This window comes from Schistocerca americana, chromosome 3 (assembly GCF_021461395.2).
Source record: "Schistocerca americana isolate TAMUIC-IGC-003095 chromosome 3, iqSchAmer2.1, whole genome shotgun sequence".
Classification (NCBI taxonomy): domain Eukaryota; kingdom Metazoa; phylum Arthropoda; class Insecta; order Orthoptera; family Acrididae; genus Schistocerca; species Schistocerca americana.
In genome coordinates this window covers 102,335,949-102,357,522 of record NC_060121.1, presented here as the reverse complement: position 1 = coordinate 102,357,522, position 21,574 = coordinate 102,335,949, and the positions used below count along the sequence as shown (strand labels likewise).

General features: G+C 42.1%; 1 non-coding gene across 1 annotated transcript; it reads left to right on the top strand.

The window, feature by feature from the left end:
• The first annotated feature begins 6,521 nt into the window (after positions 1–6,521).
• Positions 6,522–6,605, top strand: Trnal-cag. Its single transcript has one exon. It is a non-coding gene; the product is annotated as a tRNA-Leu (tRNA).
• The last annotated feature ends 14,969 nt before the right edge of the window (positions 6,606–21,574 follow it).

Here is a 21,574-nt window from a genome sequence, read left to right as displayed (position 1 = left end):
GTGACTGATTTAGAACCACTTGGCACAACGATATTTCGCAGAGTAAATGCGCACGCGTCAGGAACAGTACGATGTGAGCTGTTTCTCATCGCCACTGACACCAGTATCTATGTCGCTCATCTTTTTGCAGTGGTGTTAGTATTACACTCACGGATCGTCCCCTCTAAAGGGCCACTTACGTGACGGTGTACTTTACGCTGTGACGGGGTGCGGATGGAGTGCTACACAGTGGCGCTCAGACAAAACGACTGGAGAGCGTTGCCTAACCGTGACGTGACGGGTTCAAGGCGGCGCGCTTCGCCTGCGCTGCTCGCTGTGAGGAGAGCCGGCTGTCTGGTGGGTCCCTCTCACTGCCACGCGCTACCGCAGCGGCTCACGAAGCCTCCCAGGAGCTCTGCCTCTCACTGGCATCTAATGTGGCTCTCTGGGCGTTATGGCAGTGCCAACTGCTGCTCACTGCGCACGTGTTCGCTTTCATTAAGCGTACCGTACGGCTGGTTACTGCTAGTGTTGTCAAAGTACCGTACACTACCGTAAGTACGCGTAGACAACGGTAGCTCCCGTGTAACCTCGATCAGTTGCCGTCGCAACCGCGTTACCTGTGCGTTAGTTGTGTTGCATACCTGTCAGGCGTTACCTCATCTTGATCGACTTTTTATGCATGCGATCTGTGTCTTACTAGATTCTCCTACAAACTGGAAGCAGTCAATCGTCTAGAAAGTGACTGTGGATACATAATGCGCCACAGAGCGTACGAAACACTTTGGTTCCGTGTAGCTATCAGCCTGCCTGTTACTTACAAATAAACAGTGTTTACAACAAAGTTGTAAATGTTTAATTATGGTTTTATTCGCAAATTGTAGATTTGTAATGTGAAACACAGGGGAGAAAGAAAACAGACTTATTAGATAGCGTTAGAAAACGCAATTTGCTCAAAAAAGGTAATGTTGAAGAAACGCAACACTAAAACATTTCGAACATTGCATCAACAGTTCATCGAGATTATACAAAACGTGTTTCAATTATTCATGAACAACTTTCTCACTTATCAATACTAACAGGATACTCTTGCCTTTGATAGGGATGAAGAACGTACTACTGTGTACAAAATAACAAGAATTACATACATTTTCTATTTTTGTCCACATAAAGTGCATTTGCATCAAAAGTGATTTCTTTGCTTACATAAAAGGCAGAAATTAACTCAAAAATGGATCAAATGGCTCTAAGCACTATGGGACTTAACATCTGAGGTCATCAGTCCCCTAGACTTAGAACTACTTAAACCTAACTAACCTGAGGACATCACACACATCCATGCCCGAGGCAGGATTCGAACCTGCGACAGTAGCAGTAGCAAGGTTCCGGACTGAAGCGCCTGGGACCGCTCGGCCAGTTAACTGAACAAGAAGTTTTTATTACCTATAAAATGGAATTTATGTTTTTTAGGGTATAAAATATACAAAGGACTAACAACGAAGGATATGTTGCTCTAATTACGAGTAAAGCAAGCAGACAAACAAAGAGAAGTCGTCGGCTTCCAGTTTCTCTCTCACATATTCATTTACTTCTTTCCTTGCCAATGCTACCGGAAATCCTACTATTTACCGGGTCATCTATGTATTCTACCAAAACTACCGACCCGTGACTTTGGTGGAGCGCAATTGCAGGTACTGCGGAATCGGCGGTGTTTGTGCCGACCGCACACGAAGCTGCCACCGCGCGGGCCCGGAGTCAGCTGAAAATAATAGCTCGAAATTAGCCGTCACTGGGCTCTTCGCTCGCAGCAAAATTTCAATCAATCAGTCCAAATCGACGTGTGGGGGGCTACATATGCAACTAGAGGTCGCCTTTAAAGCACACTCCACTAATGTGGCTAACAGCATTCATTCTTGCCTCCTTAAAAAAAAAAAAAACCATATCCGGAGAACACGGAGAAGAAGACTCGAAAACACTGGGAAACTGTCATCGAAGTCTCTTCGAGAGAACTACTCCATATTTGAGTCATCGTCATCAGTACACTAATGAGTGTCCCAAAAAGAACGGCGGATGTGAAAAGCCCGTTATTTTCATTTACAGTCTGGCGACATGGTTTTTGAATGTTTTGGTATAAGTGATAATTGAGGTTAAGTTTTGATACTGTGCTTTTTTTCCAGGTCAGTGTTTCTAGAGTATCGGCATGGAGAGATACAGTACAGAACAGCGGTTGCTGACAGTAAAAGCTTATTACAAGACTGGCGAAAGTTTCGAGGAAATTGGTTCAAAATGGTTCAAATGGCTCTGAGCACTATGGGACTTAACATCTTAGGTCATCAGTCTCCTAGAACTTAGAACTACTTAAACCTAACTAACCTAAGGACATCACACACATACATGCCCGAGGCAGGATTAGAACCTGCGACCATAGCAGCAGCGCGATTCCGAACTGAAGCACCTAGAATCGCTCGGCCACAGCGGTCGGCTGAGGAAATTGTTCGGGAACTCTGCGGTATTCTCGGAAATAACAACGCACCATATGAATCCACTCTACGTAGGTTGATCAAGAAATACGAAAAAACTGATTCAACAGTAGATATCGAAAGTTAGTCGATGGTGAAAGGGAGGCGAGGGGGGGGGGGTGGAGGGGGAGAGAAAAGAAAGGGAAGGGAAGGAACTGTTGATGTCAACTGCAATGGGATTTTATGCAGAGTCAGCGGTGACGACTGAAATGCGTGTCAGACAGGAATTCGAACCCAGGGCCTCCTGCTTACTAGGCAGGTGCGTTAACAACGGCGCTATCCGGACACAGTGTTTATCACAACTGCGTGGACTGTCTCCTCACTTCTCTGGGCCAACTCACATGCCGACCTGGCGTCACATGTCCACAGTTCCCGCCCGTGTCCTCCGTGCTCGCTACCTCGAGATTCCCGCAGGAGGTCGAATGTAATCGTGCATCCGCACTGAAGACGGTGGATTCATTGCCCGTCGAGGTGAATCACTCATATGAATGACTGGAGACACCAATCATTCGTATAAAAAAATATCAGAGGGCTTGGACGCCCTCGAAATGGCCGGAGTGAGACAAATGTTGCTGTGCGTGGTTCTGTTACTATGACTCTGGGGAAATCTTGTCGCCGTCATGCTCAATAAATGCGCATGTGTCCAGGAAAAGTGCACAGAATCTTAATAAAAAATTTGCACTAACGTCCGTACACAGTAACACAGGGACTTAAACCAGCCGATCATGGAAATCGACGGCAATTCCCGCGATGGATCCTGATAAAGGTACCAGAAAGTCATGGCTGCACAAAGAGCATCATTTTCGGCTTTGTGAACAAGCATAATTGCCGGATATGAGGGCCAGAGAACTCAAGAGTAATTCTCGAAAAAGACGCGCTTTACGGTTTGGTGTCGGATTTGGAGTCAGGGCTTAAACTCGTTCTTACTGTACTGAAGATGAACACAAATGGCTGTCATAGTGAATGGAGTTCGTTATCGTGAGATACTCACTGCTTTCCTTTGCCTCTGTTTGTGGCCGAGCGGTTCTAGGCGTTACAGACTGGAACCGCGCGACCGCTACGGTCGCAGGTTCGAATCCTGCCTCGGGCATGGATGTGTGTGATGTCCTTATGTTAGTTACGATTAAGTAGTTCTAAGTTCTAGGGGACTGATGACCTCAGAAGTTAAGTCCCATAGCGCTCAGAGCCATTTGAACCATTTTTTGCCTCTGTTTGAATCAAATGATCGAGATTTATGGCTCCAGCAAGACGGCATAATTTGCCACACTTTAGGAGATACAAGCGCCCGTTTGCGTGAAAAGTTTCCAGACAGACTAATCTCGTTACGTGGAGGCCAAACCCACCAATGACTTGTTCCTATGGAGGTACGCTCAATTACGAGTTTATAAGAACAAACTCCGTAATCTGTTGGAACTGAAAAAAGAAATTCGACGTGACCTCCACGAAGGTGATGGGGAAATGTGTGAGCAGGTGATGGCTAATTTGATAGATTGTACGATGGCGTGTACGCCTAATAACAGTAGGGGGGGGGGGGTTAAATAGCTCGATATTATGTCTAACGTTTACACTTCTACTTGTCCTGAAGAGAATGGCGTGTTTTGTTTACTTATTTCAAATAAATAAATTCGATTTATAGTAGCTTTAAATCTGCCGTTCCTTTTGAGACACCGTTCAGAGCTACGAAAGAGTGAACCGAGGACAATCTGATAGACGAACAATTGTCAGTTCAACAGAGCAAGACGTTACTTCTGTTATTGCTTCCGCCAACTAGGTTACTTGTATAGCAGTAAAACAATGTGTCCAAATTTTACCCCTGCAAGTGAATGACTTTGAGATCGTAGTTTAAATGGTGTACATTGTATCAGCCTGCTACATGTCTAGACACAACAGATACACTGACGTGGCAGGGTTCTGGATAACGTGGTCAGAGTGAGCTATGCTACTGGAGTACTGAAGTGCGAAAACTCTGAAAATGATCTACTGTAGTTTGTCCACACGTCGCCTGGCTCAAGTTTCTGTACTGTTCCACTGCACTGTGTCTTAATCACTTCATTCAAACTCCACACCAGTGCTGCTCGAAGAACTGCGGAATTCCCAGATAATACTTTGTACTTAGGTCCAAGCCTTTACTCTCATTTACTTTCCCAAACGTTTCTTCCGTATCACTAACTCACTCGTCTCAAAAGTGATAATGTCGTCGTCGTTATAGCCACATACTTATGTTTTAGACGTTAAGAAAGTTTGAATTTTGTTTTGGTGCAAAGAAGCAGCAATAAGTGAGTATATAAAAAGAGGAGATATAGATAAGGTATGCAAAAGATTTTCTGGAACATGTTCACGTGTTTCGTAAGACATAACTGCGTCAATAAGTCCTGTGCGTGCTGTTACCGGCTCTTTTCAGACTACTTGATAGGGCGTGGGGGTTTTAGCAGTAGTTTGAAACAAGGCAAGTGACGAGCAGCATCTTGACCACTGTGCGTTGCTCCTCTGTCACGTGGCTCATTGCACGCTGTAAGTTACGACGTCAGTGGAATAACATAGCTCCGCTATTCCAGTCGTTATTTCGCTCTCAAGGGAACCGCATATACTCATAACGAAATCATAGGTCTAGATGGTCAAACTTTTACACAGACACACACACACACACACACACACACACACACACATACACACACAAACTGTATTACCGTCAAAGGAACGAAAAGTAAATGCTAAGGAAAATTTGGAACTGCAAATAAATCATTAAATTCCAAAAAAGAACTGTACTTAATCGCCTATGAGGACTCTGCAAATATCTTTCCAAGAGCGAATCGTAATTAAAGAGTGAAGAATTTCGTATTCCGCTATTTTCATTTTGATTATCCAGAAGCCTCAGCAGCTAATGCAACCTTACGATGTCCATTTATAAAGGCAGGTACAGAATTTGATTAAAGAGCTTTAAAACTGCTCTTATCTCATCGGAAGCAAAATCACATGTAGAGAAGACCGCATCAAATCGCATTCCATTGTACATCACCGGCTATCCTATCCTTGCCAGTACTACGCCGACTGATGCTTTATGCAAACTGTACAAAAAAAAGAGAACCTCTTATGTGTATAAACCAAGTTTCTTTTTCAACTGGAACTTTAAAACAACCATGCAGCTGTGAAAATGCGGCGTTTGTAACATGTGCAAGAAGCAGAGAAAATTAATGCTTTCCCTGTTGTTATGATAAATATCACAGAAGCGCATGAAAATCATCAACTGTAAAACAACAAAGTAATTTTACGTACGAAATTCTGGTGTACTGTTTACAATCCCTTCCTGAAAGTATATGCAATCCAGATTTTCCTCTGCCGTTCCTTTCGATGGGTTCCATAATATTAATCAAACAATATATTGGGCATTCTTTTGGTTTCCTTGCAGTGTAAGCTGCGTAGAAACTAAAAGTAAAAGAAGAAAAAGATTTCGCATACAGACTGCACCCAGCTGCAACAACCGCTGCGTGGAAACTACGCTAACATAAACGGCTCGTGATCCGCTCGACACGCGCCAGAAGGGCTATTATTGTTCTGAACACTTAACCATGTATAGCTCCCACTTGTGTCGTTTATATTTCTGGCCAAGCTCCGCGTATACTATCTGGAAGAAACCGTAGACGGGGAGCAGGCGGGGTCTCCTCGTCACAACGGCATAGCGGAAGCGGTGAGTCACGCGGCGAGCCCACGCACCACACACCCAGCTGCTGTCGCGTTAGCAAACTGAACCACGCATAGTTTGCGTCCGCGAGCGACCGAAAGAAGACGAGACAGTAAGTCTAAGCAGAAACCCACAGATGCTCTGCAGCAACGATGACAAGTTTACGTAATTCAACAAGCTGCTATCGCGCGAAATAGAGACATAGGAAATGCGCTGTCCTTAAAGTAGGTCAAGAATCGACGAGCTGCTATTGGCAAAATCAGACGAATTCACAAATTCACTGTTAGTCTAAGAAGTAAAAGTCATTGCTACGTATTCCATGTCCGTCCCCATTACATGTCGTAGTCAGGATGGCCGAGCGGTCTAAGGCGCTGCGTTCAGGTCGCAGTCCACTTCTGTGGGCGTGGGTTCGAATCCCACTTCTGACAAAAGTTTTTAACTGCATAGTCAAGTTACGTTATGGTTATTAAAGTCTAAAATGATTCGACTCACAACACTGTGATGTCATTCAAACAACTAAACGCTTCAGACTCTGGAAATGTTTATTTTGCTCTCTCACAGACCATGCAGGTAAAATCAGCTGTTGTGGTGTTATGCTCTATTTACTCTACTCCCACAATTACATTCACCAACGATCTTCGTCTGTCAACATAACAACCAAAATTCGATATAACAAAGTATATTGCCAATGATAGAATCACGAGCTGAATGTAACCTTTTTTATGACGACAAAAAGTTAATTGCCCTGTGTTACCTCATTTCTTCATTCCTCTTTTGCCGATGACAGAAACAGTATTTTATTTTTATCGATTTTATGTATCAACTATTTATCATGCAGTACAGTATTTTAGTTTTTGAGAATTACTTAGGGACTTTCTATAATGCAGTGGTGCCGTTTTTTGTTTCTTACGTTAATGTCTCCATAAGCCTTTTCTGATTAATTCTCGAGGTTTTCCACAGGGTGCAGCATCTCTATTTCTGAAAGTAATGATACAAAAAATTACACAGCAAAGATTAAAGTTTTCCAAATGTAAGTGCCAGCTAGGAAGTCACTCTTCATCGATGAAAATTTCAGACAAAAAGAGAATACAGACTTTCGACACGTGCTTTTACACAAGAGTGCTGAAGCTTAGATGAGTTGATCGCATAGCTAACCGAGAGCTAGTGAGTCGAGTTGTAAAGAAAAGATATCTGTCGCATAATTATACTTATAAAAGGCATCGGTTGGTAGGACACAATCTGAGACATCAAGGTGTCTTCAGTTTGGTAAAAGAGGGAAGTGTAGAGGGTAAAAACTGTGGAGGAAGACCAAGACGAGAATACAGTGCGCAGGTTTCAGATGGCTGTAGGCTGCAGTAGTTTGCAGAGATGAAGAAGTTTGCACAGAACAGACTAGGGGGGAGAACTGCATCAAATAAGTCTTAGGACTGAAGACCACAACTACAGAAGCTTGTCTGCAGTTTGTCTAGCTGACTACAGATGTTTGTCTGTCTTGTATCACATATCCACACTGGCTGCATTGGCTTGTTTAAAACACCTCTCTACATTACTTTCGTTACCGGAAAATTTCGGTTGTGAAGTCATTTTGAAATGGTTGCGTTAAGTACAACCGATCAAAATCAAAACACTTGTCTTAGAGACAAAGAACTCTTCAGATCTTACCTGGTCTAAACATAGAAGGTTGGCCGCATTACCGCACTTAGCAATTAAATGGCGGACGCCAGGAGTACCTAAATAGCAGTGATACGACGTACCGCTTAGGAGGGTTAGATGTGAAGGAGCACAAGTGAATTTAATCTGAATTTTATTATACTTCGTGCTGATGATGCTGACCAATCAGTAGCTGTGCAGCCATTATCTGATGTAATTTAATACGACTTAAGCAACGGTGTAGGCAACCTAATCGTGAATAATGTCTGGAGAACTCACGTTTACACAAGCCCTCTTGCAAATGAAAGGCATTTCCTAAGCACACACTGAACGAAGTGATTACTATAATGTTGAAGTAGCTTTATCCCAGAATAAATTATTTTCAACGACTACACGGGCTACGCAATTTTCGTCGAGTGGACCCAACCACCCGCAACCGTCTCCAAGAACTTTAATGATATACTTCCGCGGTTCCGATTCGTAAGTACAACGGAAGTCGATCTGTTAGCAGCATGCTGAGCAGCAGATTTAGTAAAAACGCTGTGTGACCATCAGGAATCTGCTGTAAACAGCACTCAGTATCTACAAATGCTGGTAGCTACACTCATGTTCAGAAGACCGTGAACATCTTGAACAACTGGAGATAGGACACGCACATTTGTATGTTCTGCGGAAATGATTTGCATCTGAACCACGTCGGTTAGCGGGTTCAAGGTCAACATCGATGTCGCGGCGCAACGCCACCTACCGGCAAAATGTGTCTGCGGTTCTGGATATCGTTACGAAAGTAATGGACCAGAGTGACATCAACAGGCATGCAGGAGGCGTCGCATACGCACGAATCGTGTCATCAAATCAGTGAGTTTGGAAGAGCGAGCATTGTTGGCATGAGAGAACGTGATGCATCCATCCGGGAAACTGCTGCTCGTGTGGGACGAAGGGTTTCGACAGTGAAACAGGAATGGCGTTTAACACGACCAGACGGGTCAGGTCGCACCACGCAGACCACTCCCCTAGAAGATCGACACCTCATCCGAATGGGATTGCAGAACAGATCTGCGTCCTCCTCGGCTCTGGCGCAACAGTGCAACAGTGTAACACATCGTACACTTTCAGGGGTGACAGTCCGTAGCAGTTTTGTAAGACATGGGTTACTTGCCTTCTCTGCCTACCTTTGACGAATGTATAGAAACATGCTAGACGTCAATGGAGTGTGGAACGACGTCACTGGGGCAAGGAATAAGGTCAGGTAGTGTTTTCGGAAGAATCCAGGTCCTGTTCGTTTGAAAATGATGCCATATTTTGGTTCCCCTCAGACAAGTGGAGCGCCATCACAGTGAGTAGATTCGCTCGGGACATACAGCGTCAAGCCAGTCCTTACGATGTGGTGTTCTGTTGGGTATCTACATCTACACGGATACTCTGCAAATCACATTTAACTGCCTGGCCGAGGGTTCATCGAACCACCTCCACAATTCTTTATTATTCCAATCTCGTATAGCGCGCGGAAAGAACGAACAGCTATATCTTTCCGTACGAGCTCCGATTTCCCTTATTTTATCGTAGTGGTCGTTTCTCCCTATGTAAGTCGGCGTCAGAAAAATATTTTCGCATGCGGAGGAGAAAGCTGGTGATTGGAATTTCGTGAGAAGATTCCGTCGCAACGAAAAACGCCTTTCTTTTAATGATGTCCAGCCCAAATCCTGTATCATTTCTGAGACACTCTCCCCCATATTTCGCGATAATACAAAACATGCTGCCCTTCTTTGAACTTTTTCGATGTACGCTGTCAGTGCTATCTGGTAAGGATCCCACACCGCGCAGCAGTATTCTAAAAGAGGACGGACAAACGTAGTGTAGGCAGTCTCCTTAGCTGATCTGTTACATTTTCTAAGTGTCCTGCCAATAAAACGGAGTCTTTGGTTAGCCTTCCACACAGCGTTTTCTATGTCTTCCTTCAAATTTAAGTTGTTTGTATTTGTAATACCTAAGTATTTAGTTGAATTAACATCCTTTAGATTATAATGATTTATCGCGTACCCCACGTTTAACGAATTCCTTTCAGCACTAATGTGGATGACCTCACACTTTTCGTTATTTAGGGTCAACTGCCAATCTTCGCACCATTCTGATATCTTTTCCAAATCGTTTTGCAATTTGTTTTGAACTTCTGATGACTTTATTAGTCGATTAGCGACAGCGTCATGTGCAAACGACATAAGACGCCTGCTCAGATTGTCTCCCAAATCGTTTATATAGGTAAGGAACAGCAAAGGGCCTATAACACTATCTTGGGGAACTCCAGAAACCACAAATCACAGCTGGTGCGTGTCCAGGGCACTGTGACCAGTGTGACCTAGGTGAATGAGTTCCTGTGACCTGCACCCATACTCTTGCTGCACAACATCCCAGACGCCATTTTTCAGTAAGACAATGCACGAACACGTTGCTTCTTGCCGTCACAGGTTGTCACCCTTTTGCTCTGACCCGCCACGTCACCAGACTTGTCGCCAATCGAATATGTGTGGAAAATGGTGAAACGACAGGTGCAGTGCTGTAAGAAATGCCAATCACCACAGATGAACTTTGGAACCAGATGAACGCAGCGTGGATGGCTACACTACAGGTCGCCATGGCGGCTTGTATACGTTGATACCATCACGCGTGGAACAAGGTATCCGGCCGATGGCGCATCCTGAGCTTACTAGATAAAATGACACGTGCTGAACCGAGGAGGTGACTGAAATGCTAAAGATTTCTGCAGAACACACTAATGTACATGTTCTGCGAATATGAACGTCCTATCTGTAGTTGCTCAAGGTGTCCTATTTTTTCTGAATATTAGTGTATTTACTTTGAAAAACACCTCTGTAATAAAGTAAAAATTGGGATACGAATAGCAGATATATAGTAATTATTGATTAAAATTATTGAAAAACCAGCAGCTTTCCCAAAGAAATAACATACCAATTTATGCTATTGTAATGAATATGTATTAAATGGCACACAGTAGTTTCAAATAACGGTTATTGTACTGTGCTATCAGCAACTACGAACAGTTACACATACGCGGCCATAGACACACACTGTGTGTTATATAGATAAAGATCATGTACATTTTGATCGTGTATTTTGAGCTTTAATAGTATTTGCTTTACTTTCGATGTATTGTTACTATTTTACCTTAATTAATTCCTGTATGCACATCGATTATGTATGAGACTTAAGAAGTTTGTTTTCCCTGCACTCGATTTCCGATGCCTGTTTCATGTTATGATGATCTATAATTGTGAATTCTTGGTTTACAATAGAGACGTAGATACAACTTCACATATTCTTCAGCCTTTTGCACTAAGATATTAAGTTATAGATTCGACTCTACATGTGTCGCTTACCAATAGTGTACAGAACATATATGGTATAAATATTTATGTTTTGTCGATGAAATTTGTCTTGACACATATACTAAAAGCCTCTGTACCTGTGGTCGTACTTTTCACCGATTTGTATATATAACTATCCATGTCTCTCACATAACTGATAATATGAGACGGATATACACTCTGAAATCATATCGATAGTATAGTAAGCTCCTCGTATTTTTATCTCTTACTGACCGTTAAAATTTTCCAACGTATTCATGTACATGTAACATTCGTTTGAACAGGAGCATACAGTGTGATTTATAGTAAACATTACATGGTTCGTTGCTCTATTGCTTCTGACTAGATGTCATATCTTAATGAAGCAGTAATGTTATCGTTCTCGAAAGCACTTTGCATGTCATGATCCTTATGTTTTAGAACATGACCGTTGATGACGGTACTGTGCGCAAATATGCATAACACACGATTTTGTAACAAACTGACAGCGGTGTGTGCACATTGACTTCTACAGCTAACTACTATGTTTGTTTAGCGCTACATCCAATGTAACTAATTATATGACTTTCGTATTGTTTTGCTACTTTTTATTTTCTTCTTATGCAGTTCTTCATGTTTTCAGGTGCACTTCAAAATGGACTAAGTGTGAAACCAGTAGTGCAAATAAAATAATTTAAAACACAGCACGGTGGAATTTTATTATTTTTCAAATCAAAGAAACTGGTTTCTTCCTAATTTGCTTGATTAAATTAGATGGCATAAGCATGAATACCATTCAGTAGTATAATAATAGTTGATTGTTTACAAAGCGTACAGAGATTATGTTTCAAGTCTTTCTTAGTCTATTGCTAACGTATACCCCGACTCGTATCGCACCCCTGAGAGCTGAGTCTCTTGATGGCATCTGTGGAATGTGATGAGTGATGTTGTTTGCGTGAACGAGTGTTATACGGTAAAAATATCCGTCTTTGCTGGTTGTAGCTAGGCTGTGTTCTGTGGTTTTCTTGACTCCCTAAAAGAAAGCTGCAGTGTGGTTCTTTTCGCCAAACTTCGTTCTCCACTTGTTGTCATTCTGCAGAAGCTGCTCCTTGCGTAACGAGCTGCATCATGGTTTACTTTGAAATGTACCTCCCCTCATAATTCATATACATCTACATCTACGTACACACCCCGCGATCTACCAAACGGTGCATGGCAGAGGTTTCCTAGTGCTACTAGGTAGCCTTTGCCATCCTATTCCAATCACGAATAGAGCTAGGAAAAACGACTGTATACATGCCTCCGTACCAGCCATGATTTCTCTTGTCCTCGCGGTCCTTACTCAAAACGTACGTCAGTTGTGGTAGAATCGTTCTTCCTTCCTTAACAACCTGCAGTAGGGCTCCCTCTGACAGAAGAACCACTTCGGGTTTCTATTGATTTGCTGTGTCTACCAGTAACATAAGAAATCTAAATGTTGGAATAACACCTTACTAGAACGGAAATGGGACAGTGACAGACATTTAAGCTCACTACACAGCTGTAAAACTGCAAAAAGTGGTGTGCTTGTGACGCAGCTCATTCTCTGCAGTGTGTCTCAAAAATACTGCGCTCCATAACGGGCGTCATGACAAGCTGACCCCTCTGTCTTAGGGTAGGGATTGTGAAAATATCTCGGACGGCCATTTAGGAGGTGAACATGTGATAAATAACATTTCTGAAAACTTATAACCGCAAGAACTGCTTAACGAACACGGGAATGATCCCTCATTATAAACCATAATGACATTAATAGAATACATTCAGCTAAACGTGATACGCAGTTTTTACAGTTCCCTTTTGAAGTTATCTGACGCAAGGATACCTTACAAGAAACATTGAGATTTGCAGAACAACGTAGATAACTTTCCAATTAGGATGAGATTCGCGAAGAGAGAAGTTTGTTGGAGGTTACTGGAAACGAATGAAAGTTAACTTCGGGAACATCACTTTTGGGACGAACGTCATTAAGACCAATAGTCAAATTTCATTTAGAAACTTAAAAAAACTACTTCATCCTGGCGGAATAATGGTTCAAATGGCTCTGAGCACTATGGGGCTTAACATCTGAGGTCATCAGTCCCCTAGAACTTAGAACTACTTAAACCTAACTAACCTAAGGACATCACACACATCCATGCCCCAGGCAGGATTCAAATCTGCAACCATAGAAGTGCGATTCCGGACTGAAGCGCCTAGAACCACACGGCCACCGCGGCCGGCTGGCCGAATACATTGAAGCAAACAACAGCATGCAGTTAACGATTCACGGTTAGATATCTAATTCTTTTTAACAAGGGAAGCAGGGAAGTTAAATGTCGGGGATGATTAGAAATGGACAAACTAACTCAGTGAGGCAACGGTGAGACAGGAGTTCAACTGTGGTTTTCTTAAGGAAATCACTCCGTTATTCAGTTGCAGCGATTTAGGGAGGCCATTCACAATTAGATTTGAACCATTTTCCAACCGGACACCTTTGGGTAATTGTAATCACAGTGTCACCTCGCTCAAATTATACTTTATGCCCTATTATACTTTGAAATAAAGAGGAGTGAATGATGTAACTTTATTTGGTTAACACGTCACATTTGCTTCTTTTTGTTACGCAAGGAAAGAAGCCGTCATCTCTATAAAGAGGCGAAAATCTCATTCCAGCTGACTCACTAAACGGGACGCTTTAAGAACATGAGTAATAAGGACGTAATTTTGTGGTTTCTCGCCAACTGCAGACATCCAAACTAGGTCTTTACCTTCAATAAGATGACTAATGGTACAATTTGCGCGCTTCTGCTGCCGACATGGACGAGATACTCTCTTCTGGGTATTTCTGATGGAGGATTTTATTCTAGATTCTTACTCTAGGCACTGCAGTGAAGACCTCTGCTTACGTTAATTTATTTTAACTGCAGTATAATTTTCTGTCAGGTAGAGGAGAGTGTCGTATTTGTAAGATAGTCTACTTAGGAATGTGTCAAGTTTCCTAATCGGTGTTTCCATCAGCGACCGATCTTAGAATCGCTTTACGAATCGCGCAGTGTACATCGTCGTAAGCAGTTTCCTGTATGTTCCACTGTGTCTGTCGTAATGAGACTTGAGATAGTGCTACGTGCAGTGACTGTAGATATTACGAGTCCTACACAATTTATTACTTGCAGTATAATATATTAAAACTATTTTTAGGATATGATTAATTCGGCAGTTACAGTTTCACGTTGAGTAAAATCCTGTATACACGATGAACATTAATAAAACCGGAAAACTGCAGGTAAGGCTTCCTGATTGGAAAGGAAGGAAAACAGGTCCTATGAACATGTGTCTGGAAATGCATCGTTTCCACGGTAGGTGTCTCTGACGAATGAAAGTTCCTCTGACCACGTGCCGTGTGTTACTTGCATGGAGGTAAGATAGAGGGAGACGCCGTGACGTCACAGCTGTGAAGCTATGTGAAGCCGAGGGTAGCCATCTCAATCCGACCAAAACATTGCTGCTGTAAGCTTGTGTGCACAGGCTTGTCGCTCGCTTTTGGAAGGATTTTGCGCTATTATGGTGATTTGTGTGGTGTTCGGATGTACGAATCGTTCTGATTGTGATGCGAAATCGAAGGGAATAACATTTCATGTGTAAGTTGTCTCGTTAAGTGTGATTTTACAACTTCTTTGTGAATGAACGTGTGCTACATCGGTACTTGTACTATAGCGTGTTTTTCTCCCGTATGATTTTAGATTTCCTAAAAATGAAAGTCGGAAAGCTTTGTGGGAGAATGCCGTGAGGAGGAAGAATTGGCGTGCGTCTAAATGGAGCACTATATGTTCTCAGCATTTCCGAGAAGAGGACATAGACCGAACTTCCCTTTCAACAGTAAGGCTCCGACAAAATGCTGTACCATCAGTTTTCCCTACACACCCAAAACATTTGCAAAAGGTATGTTAATTCAAAGAATTAAATTCTTAGTTTCAAGTTCACGTTTCAGTATAATACGTACGTATCGTCGATAATCGAAGTGTTGAGTAACTCAGTTTGTCTTCATCGTGTACCAAATTAAAAGCTAACACTACATTAACTGGCGTAAAGTATAGGCCTAAACAGGACACTGTGCAGATTTGTCATTCTATGTACCGTATTTCAGTAAATATTGGTGGTAATGAACAGTGTTTCCCAGTAGTGTAACGTAACTGAAATGTCCCAGTACGTATTACAAACAAGATGTATTTATGGGGCTTTGGAGGGAGGGTATAGCTAACGTAGTTTTCAGTTTCTATTATTTAGTTTGTGATACACGTTTATTACTGAATTAACAAAATTGTATCGTTTACATTGAAGGCTAGCTATTCGTAATATTACATTAAAAACTATTTTTAATCGGAAGGAACGCGGAATTTCGCCTTTACGAGATTTTATTTTAAACAAAAACTTTGAAACAACCAATCTGATGACGTTACATGCGTATATGGTGCAATTAGCGACTGTAATACACGCAGCGCTATAGCACACTGGCAATGTTTTGGTCAGAGTGTCGTGGCAGCGAGCCACGCCCCCATGGCTTCAAAACGTAGTACGGCTGGGATACGTAGCGCCTTCTCCCCTTATTCTTACCTCCATGGTTACTTGTGTGTTGCAGGCTGTGCAATTGACGCAGCGTTCTCTAAATCAGCAGAATGGCCCGCTATTCGAATGGCCCGCTATTCCTGTCGGGAAGAAACCGAGATGATGTTTCTGTTCAGCCAAGCAGATGGAAACGGTCGAGAGGTAGAACCCGGTCCTCCAAATCCGGTGTCAGCACAGTTCGCCGCCTCCGTGCACGTTTGCCTGCCTGCAACGATCCATGATCACACAAACGCCCAGAAAGGACTTCAAATGTTGTGTGAATTGGCTGTCATCTGTGAGGGTACTTGTTTTGGTACAGCCGTGTAGCCTCTCGACCGTTTCTATCTGCCTGGCCATACAGAACCACCACCTCGGCTGGTTCCCGACACGAATACCGTACCGTTACGCTGCTGACAGTGCGCTCCGTCAACCTCACAGCCTGAAACACACGACGAACACACAACACGTGGCCGGAAGAACTTTCATTCGTCAGAGCCATCTACCGTGGCAGCGATGCATTTCTGCACACATGTTTATAGGACCGTTTTTCCTCAATTCCCACTCAGGAATCCGTTCCTGCAGTTCGTCGGTTTTATTAATGTCCACCCTGTATTTTTTAAAATTAGTTACGTAACATGTGAACGGTGAAGTCACACTCTGCCAGTCATGCACATCTACCTTGAAATGGAAAAATGCAAGAGGTAATATTTGCAAATGAACTGAATTTCTTTAATGTGTTAACTGTTCGCCGTATCTTGGAATGGAAATTTGTGTTAGTTGCCAATAGCATCAGTCTAATCTGTTCCTAACTTGTAACTGGTCGTTCATATTAACTCTTCTTAATTTGACTTCCCTTACTGATCCTATCAGTGTCTAGTGTAGCAATAACGTATTACATGGATTTTTAAATACAGTACTAACTACATTTTCTCGTTTATAAGACTTTTAAATTTGAATGTAGTGTTTGTTTATAGGTACATGACCATATGTATAGCAAGAGCTCAAAAGGCAAACCAGTACTAAACAAAGAAGGGAACGCTGAAAGGTCGTAGGAATATATAGAAGAGTTGTACAAGGGCAATGAACTTGAAGACGCACTTACGAAAAGGAAAGAGCAAGTAAATAAATATAAGATCGGAGATACGTTATTGCGTGAAGAATTTCACAGTGCATTGAAGACCTCTGTAGTAGACGACAGAAAACATTCCTTCGAATTACTGAGATTCTTCAGGCCAAAAGTATTCCACTTTGCTTCCAAGCTACATGAGACAGGCGAAATACCCTCTGCCCTCTGTCTCCAAGCAGAAAATAATGATCTCATTAACAACAAAAAAAGCACCGTCTGAGAAGTGTGAATATTGCCAAACTATAACTTTAACCATTTCGTGGTTCGTTGAATACATTGAGTCCCACTAATGCAATACGATGTTTTCAGTCTTGGGACGTCTATATCTCACATGTGTCTTGCGCTAGCAGGTACCGAGGTGCTGTCAGAAATTGGAGAAAAATGCTATGGATTATGGGGTGGATATGTAGAAGGCTGTGAGGCATCAAATAGGATGGTAGTGTGTGTTTATAGTGTGTCTGTTTTACGAAAATCAGTTCAGATCACCATCTTCTCAATTCCAAGAATGTCTGGAATAACTAGCTGTGTTTTCTTATACATCATATAAATTATTTAGAAACGTTACTACATACCTCAGTAATTCTGCTGGTTTGTACATAATTTGTACGTAGTGGGACATATATGTACCAAAAAACTTAATAGAATGTAGATAACATTTGTATGTGATTTGTTAAGGCCGTCTTCAAATGCTATGTTGAAATCTTATATGTGACGTTTCATGCTTTTCATTCTCAAAAGCATAAATGTGTTTTGGTACTGTTTTGTTATATTTTTCACCATCATCTCCATTCTCATAAAATCATTCTAAAGTTAAATATTTAACTCTGAAATTCTTAGGATCACATGGAAACATGGATCTATTTAGGCTCATGGGACACCGATTTTGAAAATTGGCCAGCTTAACATTTTTTTGTTAGTGAAAGTGTATTATTTACCGTAGAGGAAGATAGGTTTTATCTTTCATTTTCCAAATATGTACTAAATAAATTTTAAACATAAAAATACTGACATAAAATGTATGCAGAAGTACTGAAAGATTAATAGAAACCAGTGTTAGCGAGGGTCGATCTGAATGCTCCAGAGAAATTTAACGACATGCAATGCAGTACTGATATTACAAATTACCCTAGACGATGAGCTCAAGAACGATAAACCTACGTTTATAGCATTTGATGGTTAAGAGATGTTAACTGGGTTCAATGCTTTGAAATTGTGAAAGTAACATGGATAAAATACGCGGGGCGAAAGATTATACAGACATTGAACACAAATCAGACTGTACTTATAAGTATCGATGGACATGGCAGCCAAGCAGTAGTTAAAAAGGGAGTATGTCATGGTTATAGCCTACCCCTAATGTTATTCAATCTGTACATCAAGTAAGTAGCGACGTAAAAATCAAGGGAATATTTACAAAGCGAATAAAACTTGAGAAGAAAAAAAAACTTTCAGGTTTGGTGACGACGTATGTAAGATTGTTAGAGACGGCAAAGGACTTGCAAGAGTAGTTGAACAGAATGGAGAGAGACTTGAAAAGAGGTTGTGCGAAGTACTTCAACAAAAGCAAAACAACAGTAATTGAAAGTAGTTGAATTAAATCAAGTGATGCAGAGGGAATTAAATATTAAAAGTAGTACGTGGGATTTGCTATTCGAGCGAACTGACGATGGGCGCAGTAGAAGCGACATGCTGACAATAGCAAGAAAAGCATTCCCGAAGAAATGTGATAACTTCAAATGTAAATTTAAATATTAGGAAGTCATTTCTGAAGGTATTTTTCTGGAATGTAGCATTGTACGGAAGTGTAACGTGGACGTTAAGCAGTTCAGACAAGAGAACAGAAGCTTTCGCAACCTGGTGTTGCAGAGGACGCTGAAGCTTGTTTGAGTAGAGCGAATAACTAATGAGGAGGTACAGATTAGAATTGGGGAAAAAAAGAAATTTATATAATCTGTAGGTCAGCTTGTTTTATTCATACGGTATTTAATACTTTTACCTAGTGTGATTAACAGTTCTTGTTTTGTGACTATGTCTAGCAAATCTTGGATGTAATTCGTGTCAAAAGTACTTTTATTCGTAAACAGTTCCAAAAAATAACGCAAAGCAAATTTTTTTCAAAAACAATTTGTAGACTGTAAACTGTTTTGTATAACGAAGCAAAAAATAAATGAAGGGGTGTCACTGTGATCGATAGAACGTTACAGACTTAAACAACTTTTTACGTTTCAATCTCTGATATTTTGATCAGTTTAATCCTATCTTCTACATAGCTCATATTGTGCTAAGCTTTCCATCTACATATTCACGTCTTACGTCACCAATAATTTGTTTTGAATATTTTAAACTTCGTCTGCTCCTACAGTCCCTTTTCAACTCAGCAATACTTGGATGATATGATACATCTCACACAAATACCCAGTTGCTTCTCGTAGTAACGCTTTTCCATACCGACCTATATGATCGCTAATTCTCTGTAGTAGTTCTTCATTTTTCACTTCATAATGTCCAGATGTATTTTCTTACGTTTTGCAGTTATTGAGCACGGCGCAGTACTGACTTTTGCATCTGAACATATCTGTATATTTCATGAAACCAACATGAGAACAGATTCATCTCACCGTTATCATGCTTCTTATACAGGAAAATCGGTCCTGAAGATGGTTGTAGCGTACTGTTGAAACCGGTGGCTGTATGAGTAAAACCTGTGATTGCCATCTGGTTAAGTATCCTACTGCACTACGAACAGGAAAGAATGCTGTGGGCGTAGCAGTCAGTGAAGTGGTTATCCAGAGTGGTTTTTAATTTTTTTTTACAATTTGTTAGGCGCAAAAGAAAAGTCAGCCTAAACGGCTGTAGGTAACTGCCGTAAATGCAATCTTAGGTTTGCTACTCTACTAAGTAAACGGACATTAGAGCAGGACGTGCTGATAGGATCCGGATCTGCGTGGCTGGGGTTTCGGAATACAGGTAATGAGTGCACTTTCCTACACGACCAACTTGTTAATGAACCTAGTAGCCGCTTAAATACGTGACTGTACCAGCTGAAGCTAGGCCTGATTGCTCTCGCATTTCACCTACTCTCTATAGTCTGGTTTAAGAAAAGATTTCTTGCAGGTGGTTGTGTCAAGGGCTTAAAGTTGACTGTTAGCTTGTCTCAATCCAGGCGATCTGCTAAGATCCAGTTTTCAGAGGGTGCTGTTAATGAGTAACAGGGTCGTAGTTTAGCGTTTTCCAACTACGACCCTGTTACTCATCTTTTTGACTCATCAGCTTCTGAAAGTCGGTGAGGCCTTAGCCCCTTTACTGAGGTGATGGCTTCCTTCTGGTAAGTTGAATCGTATTAACCAAGTAGAGTATAAAGGTTCCCTCTTATTTATTTAAAACTGTAGTATAATTTAATATCAGACTTTACTCGATTGAGGTTCCTAAGTACAGTGGTGTGCAAAACTTAAGGACGAAGGTAACTTTTGCTTGTGTGACTGTCGAGTGTTATAGCTCGACGAAACTTTGACCGAATATAGACAGTCCTGCTACCAGATAATACAGTATGTATAGAAAGTAAGAGAAAAAGTACGCAACGCAACGAACAGAAGGAACACCTTTAATCAAAGACAATAATTACTAGTCATTGCAATTTACGCTTAAGAACCAAAGAAACTGGTACAGCCGGCTAATATCGTGCAAAGCCCCAGGGAGCTCGCAGAAGTGCCGCAACACGACGTAGGATGGACTCGACTAATGAACGAAGAGGTGCCGGGGGCAATTAACACCATGAATCCTGCAGATCTGTCCACAAATCCGTAGGAGAGCGAGGGGGCGGAGATCTAAAGGGCGCGTTGCAAGGTATCTTAGATATGCTCTATAATGGTCATGTCTAGGGAGTTTGGTGGCCAGCGAAAGTGTTTAAACTCAGAAGAGTGTTCCTGGAGCCACTCTGTGGAAACAATGGACGGGTGGGTTGTCGCATTGTCCCGCTGGAATTGCCAAAGTCCGTCGAAATGCACAATGGACGTGAATGGATGCAGGATGCTTACGTACGTGTCACTCGTCCGAGTCGTATCTAGAGGTATTAGGGTCTCCCATATCACTCCAACTGCACACGCCTCACACCATTACAGAGCCTTCACCGCTTGAACAGCCCCCTGTCAACATGTAGGGTCCATAAATTCATGAGGTTGTCTCCATACCCGCGTACGTCCATCCGCTGGAAACAATTTGAAATGCGACTCGCGCGACCAAGCAACGTGTTCCCAGCCATCAACAGTCCAATATGGGAGTTGAAGGGCCCAGGCGAGGCGTAAAGCTTTGTGTCGTGCAGTCATCAAGGGTACACGAGTGCGGCTCCGAGAGCCCATATAGGAGATGTTTCGCTGAATGGCTCGCACGCTGACACTTGTTGATGGCACAGCATTGAAATCTGCAGCAATTTGCGGAAGGGTTGCACTTCTATCACGCTGAAGGATTGTCTTCAGTCGTCGTTGGTTCCGTTCTTGCAGGATCTTTTCCCGGCCGCAGCGATCCCGGAGACTGATGATGTTGACGATACCCTCGTGTAATGGTGACACGGGAAAGTCCCCACTTCATCGTCTCCTCGGAGATGCTGTATCGCATCACTCGTGCGCGTCTATAACACCAC